This window comes from Poecilia formosa, unplaced genomic scaffold, assembly GCF_000485575.1.
Source record: "Poecilia formosa unplaced genomic scaffold, Poecilia_formosa-5.1.2 Scaffold3, whole genome shotgun sequence".
NCBI lineage: Eukaryota > Metazoa > Chordata > Actinopteri > Cyprinodontiformes > Poeciliidae > Poecilia > Poecilia formosa.
In genome coordinates this window covers 6,487,920-6,501,411 of record NW_006799942.1, presented here as the reverse complement: position 1 = coordinate 6,501,411, position 13,492 = coordinate 6,487,920, and the positions used below count along the sequence as shown (strand labels likewise).

The 13,492-nt window shown below is 36.7% G+C and overlaps 1 protein-coding gene across 2 annotated transcripts in view; it reads right to left on the bottom strand.

The window, feature by feature from the left end:
• The window catches only part of dlg4a (discs, large homolog 4a (Drosophila)), a 79,189-nt gene that overhangs the window by 52,118 nt on the left and 13,579 nt on the right, over positions 1 to 13,492 (bottom strand). The gene's annotated exons all lie outside the window — the stretch shown is intronic.

Genomic DNA, 13,492 nt, shown 5'->3' with positions numbered 1-13,492 from the left:
CACACACACACACATATACACACACACACACACACTACATGTAACAGCGTGATCGCTGCGCCCCCTGTTGGCAGGAGACAGAATGAAGCAACTGGAGCTCTCCGAGGTGCTAAACCCTAAAAGTTGTGGATGCAAAAACGTTATTTATTCGTGGGACTGACACAATGGCTGCTCGTGTCTGTCATCACTCGCACGTGGCAACATACATGAATCCACGTGCAGACTTTTGTCCCTACTCTTTAAAAAAGGCAGAATTCATTCATATCTAGAAGGCTGATGATCTTTATGTTCACAACAAAAACAGTGATGATTTTTTTTATGAATGATGGGATTCACACAGCAGACACCACAGAGAAAAAAAAACATTTCTTTGCTTTTTTGATACACCTACATGTTTTACATTAACAACTACTTCTAATATTGGACCAAGAGAACCTGAGCAATTACAAAGAGCAATTTTAAAATCAGGGAAACCTATTGTTTTTGTGTTTATGTTTTTACATATGCCAGACAGGTTTTATCCAAAGTGACTTACAAATGCGGGTGTAACAATGCAGTTGGAATCAAAACTACTAATAAGCCACTTAAAAGGACGACCACTATCAGGTTCTGACAGGAGTGACAGTGTAGAAATACAGTACAGGCACAGAGGGAATTGCAGAAAGAGAAAGCCGATACAGGGAATATGAAAGTACAGTGTGTGTGTCCTGGGACAGGAGATACTCTGGAAAACTAGATCTTCAAGAGTTTCTTGAAGATAGACAAGAATATTCCTGTTCTGGTTACACTTGGTAGGTCATTCCACCATCTTGGAATGACACAGGAAACGAGCCTGGATTGTCTTGAGCGTGGGGTTGCACTGAAAGCTCACAATTCCTTGATTGAAACTGTTTTTTTTTTAACCTAACAATTTCTGGGGACAACAACTGTCAAGAGGGTTTTTTTTTTTTTTGCATCATTTTGGAGGACTGCTAGTCCACACATCTACAAAAACAGTTTCCAAATCCTTTGCTTTCTTGAGGCCTTCAGAGATGGACTTGCCTGAATGTTTTTGACCATTGTGCTGGTATATAACCCAAATGCACTTGAGCTTAAGATCACCAAACTATAACTGTACGTTCTCTTGCAGAATTGTTGCCATCGACTATAAGTCATAGTTGCAACTATGGTGGCATGAATTCAAGCTCCTGAGCAAGACACCAATGAATATCAAGCTACCACCATATTCCCTTTTCTTTTCTTTTGAAATGCTGTGTCAGTTTATGCCCAGATGTAATGGCACACACCTTCCAAATCATCAAATTTTATCTCCTTTTAATCTCAGGTCTTGATTATTCAGTTGTATGCATCCAAGGTAATATTTTTGAAAAATGTGAGATAACTTTTTGGTCAGTATTGATTTACACTTTGGAGCTCTGTCACCAGTGCCATATTTGCCCTTCTTATTCCTGAATCAAGAACAGATAGCCTTAACTTTAAAAAGTGAGATTAGATGTTGTTCAAGGTTATTGTGCGACCTCCTGGATGAGTCATAAATGCAGTCTTGAAATAACTTTAGTAGGTCAACCACTCCTGGGAGGGGGTCCACAATTTTTCCATGTTTTCTGTGTTTGTGGAAAATATCTCCCACTGTGGTCCAGTGGAGTTTCAAACTTAAGAAATTGTTTGTAACCCTATTTTGACTGATAGCTGATTTAAAAAAAAAAATTCTTAAATTATTTTAGATCAGGGCATAATGCGTTGGTTTTAAAAATTTCTTTGAATACTTAATATTGTCATTGTTGGATTTATGAGAATCCCTTCATTCTACAGGTCCATTGTAAATATTGATGATGTAACTGAACTTAGTTTTTTTTTTTTCTTTTTAAACTTTATTCACAATTTAAAAAGGCAAGGCAATTACAGTTGAACATAGGAACAGGTTGATTTGGATAGATTTCCAACCTTAATCATCATTTAAAACAGCATTATAAATTTACCCAGGTTACCCTTGGCTGATATTAAAATTAGCTTAAAGATCTGAAACGATGCAAATATGACAGAAAAAAAAAAACCCAGAAGATCTCTAGTGTGAAAAATGTTTTTGTTTTTTCTTCGCTGCACCATTCCTCTAGTCAGAGTATTTATTTCCTGCAAATGTAATAGTAGCTGTGCAGAGAAGGCAGGCCACTTTTCAAAGCAGACCTACCGAATGAGGTTAGAGTCAGACTAAGTGTTTAAAAGCCCACTAAATAAAAAATACGTTGTAAAAAAAAAAAAAAAAAAATCAATGTAACTGGTGCTAGCTGTGGCAACAGTTTTTTGCTGAATCTGCACTTGTTCTGTTGAACGCTATTGTTTCAGCCAGAGGCCTCATACAGCTGCCCCATACTAAAAAGAGATCACACTGTTCCTCAACCTTCATCCAATAAATGATCTGAATTGGAAATTCAGGAAAGTTTATTTGTTACTGTAAAAGGTTTTGCTTCGAAGAACCCTAATTTTCCTGTCATATATTTTTGGTTTCCTCCAATGCCCACTTACACCCAGTCTTACTGAAATGTCTTTCAATAAGACTGTTGGACTTTAGATGCTTTTTCCCTCTTTTTCTGTTTTGTTCACAGAATTGGCATCATGTTGTCCAATGTGGTCTTTTAGAAGTTGAGGAAAATAAACATATCAAAAAAAAAGAAAAAAGAAAAACGATTGATATCTTTATTGTGAAAATGTGGACGAAAACTAGAGAAGTTCAAATAAATACTTTAAAAAAATTTAAAAGGAAGGTTTTAATTAGCGAAGCAAAGTACAAAGAAACAATAAATTTTCAAACTTGGCTAGATAAAGAAAGATAACAGATTCATTTTCTTTTCCTCACTGTGTTTTAACCCCTCTTAATTATATTATTAATATGAAAACCTTTGGCAAAGAATCGTTCATGCTTTAGAGCTGCAGAAAGTAACTTTTATAAAGAATATGTTTTTTGCATATTTGTTAAAACTGTCACCATGTTGTGGCATTGTTAAAAGACAAATAATCTGTGAAAAGATCGATCTCCTCTATGTCCTCCATGTCTTACTGTTGCCATCTGAAGAAATGCACGACTCCTGACCAAAAACACATCAATTAGAGCCAGAAGGAGGGTTTTAGCGCTGTCACTCAACCTCATGTACTCGCTGCTAAATGTGCTAATGATGGAGAAACAACTTACAATAAAAGAAAATCATTTATCTGCCTTGATTGGTGGCCATGCTAACCAGATTAAGCATTCATAACATGCTATGCTAGCTGCAGTGTAACATAGAGCAGCTAGCTCTGTGGGTGAGTGGCGTCACATGAGACTGTGATTGACAGCGCTAAGACCCGCCTCCTGGCACTAGGAGAAAGCAGAGAAGCTCAGTGTTTTCACAGATTGACTGTCCCATACCACACTGTCAGGACATAATGACAGTTCAACAAATATGTAAAAAATAAAATAAAAAATAATACATATATATATATATATATATATATATATATATATATATATATATATATATATATATATCTGTTTTTAATAAAAGTTACATCATGCAGGTTTAAACATATTTTTATACAATACTAGCCAAAAATAACATCAGATTTCTATCCTGTACTTGTGATGTGAATAGCAGTTACACTCACACTACCAATGCATTTGTATATGTAAATGTTGAAATACAAGGTAGTCAAAAAAATGTCCTATGCTCCTTACAGCAATTTATGACAGGAATGTAACAAAACATATAGATTTTGGGACGAGTTTGAACAAGAGACAGTGAATATGCTTGGAGTAATTCACCCTTCTCTAGCAGACTGGTGATACTGCGTGCCGACATCTCTAAATATCTGTAATAAAGCAGAAGAATAATCACACTCAACACTTTCCACAGGAATGAACAATACGTTATCCACTATCCTCCTAGATGCCCTCTGCATTTCTTTGTGCTGCCCTGTTGAGTCCACAGGGTGGAGTGAGAGAACCAGGTAGGCTGGATTTAAATATTGTGCATTCATCTCAGAACCGACTGCGGCGCAGGGCTCAAGGCTCCCAGGGTGATGTCAGCGTTAAATCGAATACAGAGACCAATCTCTATACATCGGTGTCCTGCTGGTGGTTCTTTTAATGTTATCCTCCCCCCAGAGCGTGGGGGGATTTCCTGGGAAATCTGCAATGTGCTAAACTCATTAGCAACTTCACCACGTCCGCACACAGGCAAGTGATAACCTCCAACACCGATTAAAGGGTTGGTTTCAGCTTAGTAGATTCCTCTCTTTTAAAGGTACAAATAGTGTCAAAAAAGCAAGACATTGAAAGCCAGTATTTTTATCATTTTAACAGAATATACAACAGGGCAACAACACAATTTTTGAAAAATCTGTATATCTACATACATTAAAAAAAATTAAATCAGCAAACAAGCAGCATGGGAATGAATAAACATCTATACTGTAAACTATTGATATCATTTAAGGTAAGTGGCTTTTCCTCTCCAGTTCAGTATTATGTAAGAGCGGGAGTCACATGGAAACCTGAAGCGTGGTGTGCTGAGCATAGCATTATCATCCTAATGCATTGTATGAAAGAGAGAGAAGAGAGAGAGAAGCAGGGAGAGAGAAAGAGAGAGAGAGAGAGAGAGAGAGAAAGACATCCCCAAAAGAGTGTTACCATGACAACATCTGCAGGGGGTGGTAGATACCTAAAAATGGTCCACCACTCTCCATTTGATTTGATTTTCCCTTTGTTACTGTGTCTGTAACTGTACGACTTTAGCAACGTCGTGTGTTAAATCGCAACTATAGTGTTATCTTTGAGATTTATTTTTTTTTTTTTTTGGCCAAAACGATAGAAATAAGTGAGCGCTGTCGATTTAAGGTTGGCTCTCTGTGACTGCAAGTAAAAAAAATACTGTGCTGATTCAGTCATGGGTTCAGAGCCAGATGTGATAAATCTCATTCACACAAATTTCTGAAAAAATTATTTACTTCAATACACAAAGAAAGACGTACACGATTAGATTATACAGTAAATGAATAAACAGTGTGAAAAAATAAGTATTTGTCTACTAACCAATGTAGGGATTTGTGCTTTTTTTCCCTCATATTTAAAGACTTGAGGTCATCCCAAAAATTACAATCAGACAAAGATAATACAAAAAAGCAAATGACATTTTAATCCCAAACGGGTGAAAAACTATCTAAATTAGCCTCAGCAAGTGGGAAAACTTAATTGCTCCCTAAACCTAATAACTGGTTGCGCCACTTACAGGACAGCAGCAGTAGCAGTCACACTATTTGTGATGATGCCTATCTTCCATAAACAAACAGCATATTAACAGTGTTATGTCCATTTATTTTGCCCTGGGAAAAATCAAATTCCAGGGGAAAATTTGTGACAGTATCATCATAGATTGGAGCTGAAACAAAGACTTAAATGCTCAAATGCTCCAGAATATATGCGGGAACATCCTAGAAGTCTCTTTCTGGTCTTGTGCCTTTTGTGACGTCATCAACCCAAATACAAAGAGGTAGAATAATTAGTTTTTTCCTGGGGTGTTCTTTTTAACACTTTGTATTTTGTAAAAACCTCCAGTTTAAATATACACTTCATTAACCAGTTGTGTTTTTTATTGTCAGTCTTCATTTGTGAGTGGAAAAGAAAACCTGACAGTGTCTTTAATGGAAATGAATTTTTTTTCCTTAACCAAAGATAAATTGTGACAATCACTAAAAACTTTAACTACCATTTTCACTTACAATCTTAAAGCGGCATTTTCTGTTTAGTTGACATGAAGGAAGTACTGAACAAATTTAAAGGTGGCAGACTGAAGACTGTAAAATTATCTCTTGGCTGACTGAAAATTGTAACGTGTCAATTGAACAGTGTTTGCTTATTTAAAAAGATCACGATTGAAGATACTATTTTACAGTTCAGCAACTCTGTGTCATCTGCCACACAAATAAAGCAGCAAATCCGATCTTCAGCCTACACCAGTGTCCACCTTTCAGCAGATTTAACTCTGAACTGGAGGAGTTGGAGACACTTGGGAACCTCCTGAGGATATATCAGCTCTTGAAAAACGTCAAACGTGAGAATTACAGAATTCACACACAAAACCTGCGGTATCAGATTTCTGGAGTGTTGTATTTCAATTTCCTTCAGAAATGGTCACATTCACCTAGACTATTGGAATTAGCTTGGATTTCTGTAGACAAATTCTAAGAAATGGACAATAAGATGGATGATGTGCATTGAAGTGTTTTCCATCAAAACGCCCTTGCTGTTTTTTCTTCCTGTAATGTTTCATGTTTCATATTTCTGGTTTTAATGCGGAATCAGCCAGCTGTGTAAATTTCACGTGTCCGTATGGAATCCTTCCAAACAGCCATGAGTGCGAGCAATCCATTATGTATAAAGTATGTTGTGCACGATTGAAGTCAACATGCTAAAAATTAATAATTTATGATTTCAAAAGTGCACTTATTTCTCTTCTTATGTTGGTGGCAACCAAAGGCTCAGAGACGGAGATAGAATGGTCACATGAAGCTGTTGGGGAGTAATTATCCAAACCGCCCTTCAATCGGGTGAGAACATCATTCACACTGTAATTATGAAAACAGAGCTTATTTTCTTCCTCTGACGTTCAGAGGATGTCTCACAGCAGCTATTCATCTCATTCTTTGTATCCATCCTCTCACTTCTCCAACATGGCCCGGTCGACACGATAGCTGACACTAGTGGTGCCGATCTCTGGGAAGCTTCATCCGGCCTCTATCTCAGTCCACCCATGTACATACAATGCAAAAAAGATTTATTAATAAAGCCTGTAACTAGGGTCTTTCGAACAGCAGCATTTAGTGCTTTACACCCAGTGATTGTTTACATTTAAACCCCTTGACTTTGATACCCCTAAATAAAATTAACACCAACCAACTGCCTTCTGAAGCAGTGAAACATCTCAGCATAAATCTGAGGTCTACTCAGTGAAGGCCTCAGAAGTCTCTCAGAGAAGATTGGTGAACAATCAGGATCGTGAAGATCAAGGAATACAGCAGACAGGTCATGGCTAAAGATGAAGTCTAAAGCGGGATCATCTTAAAAAACAGTATCTCAAGCTTCAAGCAGACCTCAAAGATTATTCAGAAATAAAACCATGGCGCCTGCCAGTCTGCTAATGTGATCAAAGATGCACTAAAAAGGCTTGTGGAGGCACAGCAGTTCAAATGAGAGACTTTAGTGACAAGAAAACTGTTAGGACTGCCCCTCACATAGCTGGTCAGAGTGGCAAGAAACCAATGTTCAAAATAAAGCATAAGAAGTTAAAATCTTAACACCCATTTAGAAAAGACAACAAACGTGGAGGAAGGCCAACTGAGACTGAAAATTGGTTTCATGCATAATACTATGACTGAAGATAAACATAAACCATGAACATACCATCCACACCAAGAAACGTGGGTTTTGACAGCATAACGCTATCAGCATTCTTTCTCAACAGCAAGGACAGGTTAAAAAAAAAAGTCAGAGTTGATGGGAAGATGGCTGCTAGACCACATACATGAAAATCCTGGAAGAAAACCTGTTTGGAGGCTGCAAAAGACTTGAATAGAGGTACAGGATCTAGTAAGACAGGACAACAACCGGAAACATACTGCCAGAGCTGCAATACAAGGGCTTGAGCTCATTCAGTGATCTGACCTAAATCCAACTGAAAACCTTTGGCGCAACTCAGAACAACTCAGATTCAGCTAATGTACAAAGACAAATGGGCAAAAATACCCATATTTAAATGTCTTTTGCAGTGAGAGGTTGTTCTACAAGGCTTGACTCCGAGAGATGGATACAATTGAAAGCTGCATTTTTCATCATTTTATTTGGCATAAAAATGAAAATAATGTAATAATTTCCTTTCACTTCAAGTGCAAACTTATGATGATGAAACACATGAAATCACAATACAATACATTGAAGCTGTTGGTTTAACCTAGCAAAATGTGAAACTGGTTGTACTTTTGTGGCACTGTATTAAACTGAAAAAAGATCAGAATAAGTCAAGAATGACCTTTTTCTATGAACTCTGTAAGAGTGCTGCAGTGTATGAGTACTGTACTAAACTTCAATGTTAAAAGCCTTAAGTTTGTGATTTTTCCTTACATTGCATTTTTTGCAGGCTCCTTAGAAATTACAGTTAACATTTAAACTGTAGATGTTTCATTCAGATAAACAGTGAAGTTTTTAAGGCTAGGAGTGAAATTCATTTTACGGTGTATCAATTTATTTCTCCTACAAATAATAATATTACAAAGAAATACTATAATAAATGCAATTTCTTTCACAGCAATGAGAGTAGATAGAACCTTTGTGTTGATAAAAATAGAATTCATTAGAGAGTTATTTTTTTATCATAAGATGAGAATTTGATTTTAAATTCACATTTATGCATTTATAAAGATACTATAAAAAGCAAAGCAGGAGAGCTGCCTCTGCTGTTTCACGTTGAGGGTTTTCACAGAGTTGAGTTGCTAAGCCTTGACTTAGTTTCTGTGGCAACTGAAGCACTCAAGTTCCCAATTCACTCTGTGTACTATTCTGGTAACAGGAGATGGTCACAAGACTGCAGCGTAGTTGGGACCAGTTTGCTTCAGTAACTGGCTGATGTTTATTCTAAAGTGAGATCTGCAAACTGATTTAATCCCCAGGAAGTTTAGCTTTAACAATACCTTTCATTAGAATAAAATAAGCAACCACATTTGTCTTTTAGTGAACCATGTAAAAAACTAATTTTTATTCCTGACGTTATCCCAGAGATGTCTCACGTCCACACAGACTGTGCTGCAGCAGATGTGTCTCAGAAATGTTATTTTTTTCACCACAGAAATGTTCGAATTAATGACAGGTTCAGTAAACATGGACAATCAACCACAGTCACAGGTTCTGGCACCAAACTTTCATTTAATCTCACATCTACTATAAAGTATCTCTCAAAGAAATGTTCGAACTGGAGAAACTTTTACGTTGACCGCTGTATTTCCAACATCTCGAATGTTTCTTTATAACTGGGCAGGAGACTCCTCATAATCTTCTATGCAAATTCAAGTTTTTGTTTTGTTTTTTATTATTATTGATTTGACAATACAATGCAATATACCACTCTAATCCTTAGCATTTACATGGTAAAGGGGTACACACTTAAAATTATTGTAAATTTTCTTATATGGGAGAAAATTGAACATGCAGGTTCAAAACATACAGGTCCTCAGTAATATTGTCCTTCAGTAAAACTGTGGAAAGAACACACACATTTTACAGCCATCAACAAGCTCCTGGGATAATTTCAGCTGAATATTTAAAATAGTCCTATAATCAAAAATGATTAAGTTTCTGTAAACTGGCTGATGTGTGTTTAGGATCGTTGACGTCTTGGAACAACAAATTCTCTCCAAGTTTCTCTCGTCTACATGTTGATTTCATGTGAAGTTGAAATATTTGTAGATACTCCTCTGCCTTCACTTTTCCATTCACCAGGGATGCAGTAGTTCCACTGGCAGCAAACCAGATTCTAAGCACGATGCCATCATCCACCATGCTTCATAGAAACCTTCAGCTTGATCCTCCAAACAAATCCAGATGAAAGAAATTGGTTGGGATGTTCAAGAACAGCTCAGGAACCACTAAGGCTCAAGCCTATCATAAAGCAGATGCAGTAGGAACACCAGCATGGTCCAGAATCTCAGTTCGTAGCTCCCAACAGAACAAACCAAATTTCTTGTGGAGAAAAGTTTAATAGTCAAAGACTGAGATATGTGAATGATGAGAGGAGTCAAAAGTTTGAAACATGGACAAAGTTATGTCTTCCATCAGGTTCATGTGTTGAAAAGGATAAAGCAGTTTGAAATTGAGATTTTAGAATGAATCTATCTGCACCTGTCGATAATCTATGGACAATTTCTTTAGTGAGTCTCTGAAAATCGTATTTATCAAAATATTAGTAGATAATTTTGACCCTCTGCTAGAGGACATCTGTAACACATCTACACTTGTGCACCTAACTTAGTTTTTTATTTTTATCTGGTGCACAAGAAAGTTACTTGCTACCCTGAAAAAAGAGCAAATAAAATAAACCATCAAAAGCCCCCAATCAGTTTGACGATCATCCTCAAGGCGAGCTAAAAAGAATACCAATTCATTACAAATTGTTTTACATTTTTATAAGACTATCAAAGTCTAGGTAGTTCTATTTTTAACCAACTCTGATAAACTGCAACAAAGAGGCTCAGGCCCCCACTTATGGCTGAGGCTTGGTAAGAAGGAAACCCAACAGGGTGTTAGTCCAACCAGCAAAGCCTCCTGCCAAGATGCTGAGAGTCGGGTAAATGTGGCAGGATGTATTTTTCCACTGTTTACAAGGGTTAGCTAAAAAGTGGAGAACAAGTTTGGAGTAATTCACTTGAAAACTGGAAGCAAAACAGTTTCACAATGTACTAAAAAAAATATAGATTGTTATCAAAATTACAGGACTCTTGATTTAATGGCACTCATGCGTTTTCTTAAAATGCAACCCGACTTTACTTCACCTAAAGCACCCTGAAACTAATTTTGAAGATCAATTCACATTAACAAGAATTTGGTGTGATATTGCAGTTACCCTAAACTTATTTTAGAGGTTAAAGAAAAGAAATAAACTGTCCTGAAAAATATTCAGTCACAAAACAGTGCAATAACATCCTCAGAAAGAACAAATTCCTTCAGGTTTCCCTCTAAATCTTATCTGGAGGTGAAACTGTATAGGTTTTCATGCTAAATAAAGAAAGGGGGGGAATTATTTTATCTGCTCCAAGAAAGCTGCTAATCAACTTTACGTTGAAAATACTTTCACGGTGTTTGCATATGGATTTGCATTATGACACATCAGAAAGAAGAGAGGCCCAATGTTGTACTGTGACCCGATTTTACTGCCCACTTAAAGTTGAGCTCATCGCAGCATCAAAAACATCTCTTTTAAATTTCACATGCTTGACCTCTCAGGTCAATAATTAAATTACCATTGTAACATTAAATTATGAGTGTTACCATAAATATTAACAATTGAGATTTTCTTTTTTGTAATGCACAGTGAACAGTCAGTTTTGAACATTTGATATGGCATCCAGTTTCAACTCATTTTGGTTCTGATCACTGACTATAAACATAAACCAAATGCAGGAGGAAACGTGTTCATAATCACAACAATGTGACTGTGAACACATTTCCTTACTGCAGACTGTGTGGATATTGTAGAAAATTACTTTACATCACACCAAGTAGGACACATTCCCAAGTCAAGTTCAATCTGACACATGGTTGGCGCAACATAGCGCAGGCCTTTAGTATGAGCCCTGTGGCTCCCGCCCATCATGGCAGGAATGAGAAAGCACATTCAGAAAGAAAGTCATCTGTCAGTTTCCAGATCAATTTTCTACAACTTTTTTGAAAACTAGTAAATGAGGAGTTCATTGGTTACCCACCAATAGTGTATGTTGTGATAAGAAATTGTTGTTGCACACAGCAGTTGACAAATTACTGCTGAAGGTGATGTCTTTGTTAAAGGGTCCAATTCCACGAATGATTGATTTACTGTTTATTAATTATGCTCGATTGAATTTGATCATCACCAGTTAAGAATTGTAAGCCGGAACTGGATGGGTCAACATGGACGAGAGATTCTTTAAAAACAGTTTGTGGTTAAAACGGACAGACATGAAAATGAAAGAAAAAAAGCAAGAAAAACTTTTTTTTTTAAAAAATCCAAATCTCAATAACTTCCATGGAAACAAAAACCTATTTAAGTCAAGCACAAAAAGGTCAAACTTCAAAATTACAAACTGGTAAAGGAACAAAACAATGAGCACTTACTTTTTCAACCTCATATAGCTTCTCATTTTTATCACCGTTGTAGTTTTTTTGGGTCAAAGTTTCCATATCAATGATATGTAAATTATAATGTTTTAAAATTAGCATTGTATTAAAATCACCATGAGCATTATGGTGTTTTTAAACCTTATTAACTCTGTTAATATTTGAAACTTAAGACTGAATAGTCAGTTGTCACCAATGCTTTTGCATTAAGACCAATGCAAAAGCATTGATTGTGGGCTAATCAACAAATGAAATGGAAATTACAGCAGTAAACAATGAGCATACTGAGATGTTACTGCCTCTTTTCAGCTCAATGGGGGACAGAAAAAAAAAATCTCCAATCAGAGGACCATTCATGGTAATAAAAGAAGCAATAATGTGCAATAAAATGACATGATGTCCAAAGATCAGTTTAAGCCTCCATCTGATAAGAGAAACAACCAACTGGAGAAAATACTCATTTTATTGTCATTATAATGTAACAGCAAGATAAGGATCATCAGCTTATTGTTGCATCTAGAAGCCAAGTAGTGATGTTAGCTGCCAACCATCACTGTTTACAAAATGACTAAAGCAAGAAAATGAAGGTAAAGTAGTAGTTGAAAGCAATTTAGCTTTTTGAAATGAATTTCAAGCTAATATTAGACTATTAAATGGCTTACATTTTATCCAAAAACCATGTGGATGTTGAATCTCGTTTTTGTTCTGCCGATTCTAATCACGGTTGAGAGTTGTTTGAAAGCAAATCAAGTTGACCCTGATGTTGTTGCAATGCTTTCTGTAGTTCTGCATAATAATGTGGCAAAGTGGGGCCTAACAAACAGAGAGGCGAAATCCAGAACATTGAGATCAGAATTGGGCAATGAGGTTTTGATCAGAGGCTCTGATGGGGGATCAGCAGGTCAAACACTTAAAAATCAATTTTTTTAAACAATAAAAGCATAAAATCCAAAAACTCCTACCGTTTGAAGTCTACATATACAAATTTTGGGGGAATTTGAATTGAAAGAAGATGTATGCAGATAAAAAGCTAGGAACGTCTGATTTGATGCAGCAGAATCTGCAGCACCTTTCTTTGTATGTGTCTTAAAAAATATGATCGTGCAATATCAACACCAGAAATCAGTATTAACCAATAGAAAATTGACTGTTGCGTCTCAGCTACAATCATATCTGCTGTGATCATTTGTGCTTGAGAATCCTTTAGAGCACGTGTCAAACTCAAGGCCCGCGGGCCACATGTGGCCCGCCATGTCATTTTATGTGGCCCGCCCCAGCATTTTATAGGCCGACACCGACTTAAAATAGGTTTTGAGCACGAATTGACTACAAACTACATCTCCCACAATGCATTCCGATTGTTACCAGCCAACATTACGGCTTCTCGCCACTAGAGAGCAGCAGAGTCACCTCAAGCTGCTTATTGATTTTCCCAGCGATTAAAGCTGAGACGTTGACAATCTAACATCAAAACGTCCAAGAAAAGAAAAATCGATTTACAAGTAAGACTGTGAATGAAGATGTGTGTGAGTTGGTGTCAGGGCGGCAGGTCGCGCTAGACTTATTTTGTTATCTGTTATCTTGACCGACAACATAAAAAAA